The following is a 486-nucleotide window of genomic DNA, read 5'->3' on the forward strand; positions in this document are numbered from 1 at the left end:
CGCCGCCGGCCCCCGCCGACACCGCTGGTGCCACAGGCCACCCCCAGCCCCTCACTATTGACACCACTGGGGGCATCTGTGGGCAGTCCCCCATCGCCGCCGGCCCCCGCCGACACCGCTGGTGCCACCCCCAGCCCCCCGCTACTGACACTGTCGGTGGCATCTGTGGGCAGTCCCCCATCGCCGCTGGCCCCCGCCAACACCGCTGGTGCCACAAGCCACCCCCAGCCCTCACTGCTGACACCGCCAGTGGCATCTGTGGGCAGTCCCCGATTGCCATTGGCCACTACCAACACCATTGGTGCCACAAGCCACCCCCAGCCCCTCACTATTGACACCACCGGGGGCATCTGTGGGCAGTCCCCCATCACCGCTGGCTGCTGCCAACACCGCCGGTGTCTGTGGGTGATTGTCAACTGCTGGTCGGCGCTCGCCTTCCCCCCCAACCCGCCGTCAACACCACACAGCTGCCTGTGGGGGCTCCCC

Source organism: Crocodylus porosus, unplaced genomic scaffold (genome assembly GCF_001723895.1).
Source record: "Crocodylus porosus isolate Cpor-Errol unplaced genomic scaffold, CroPor_comp1, whole genome shotgun sequence".
NCBI lineage: Eukaryota > Metazoa > Chordata > Crocodylia > Crocodylidae > Crocodylus > Crocodylus porosus.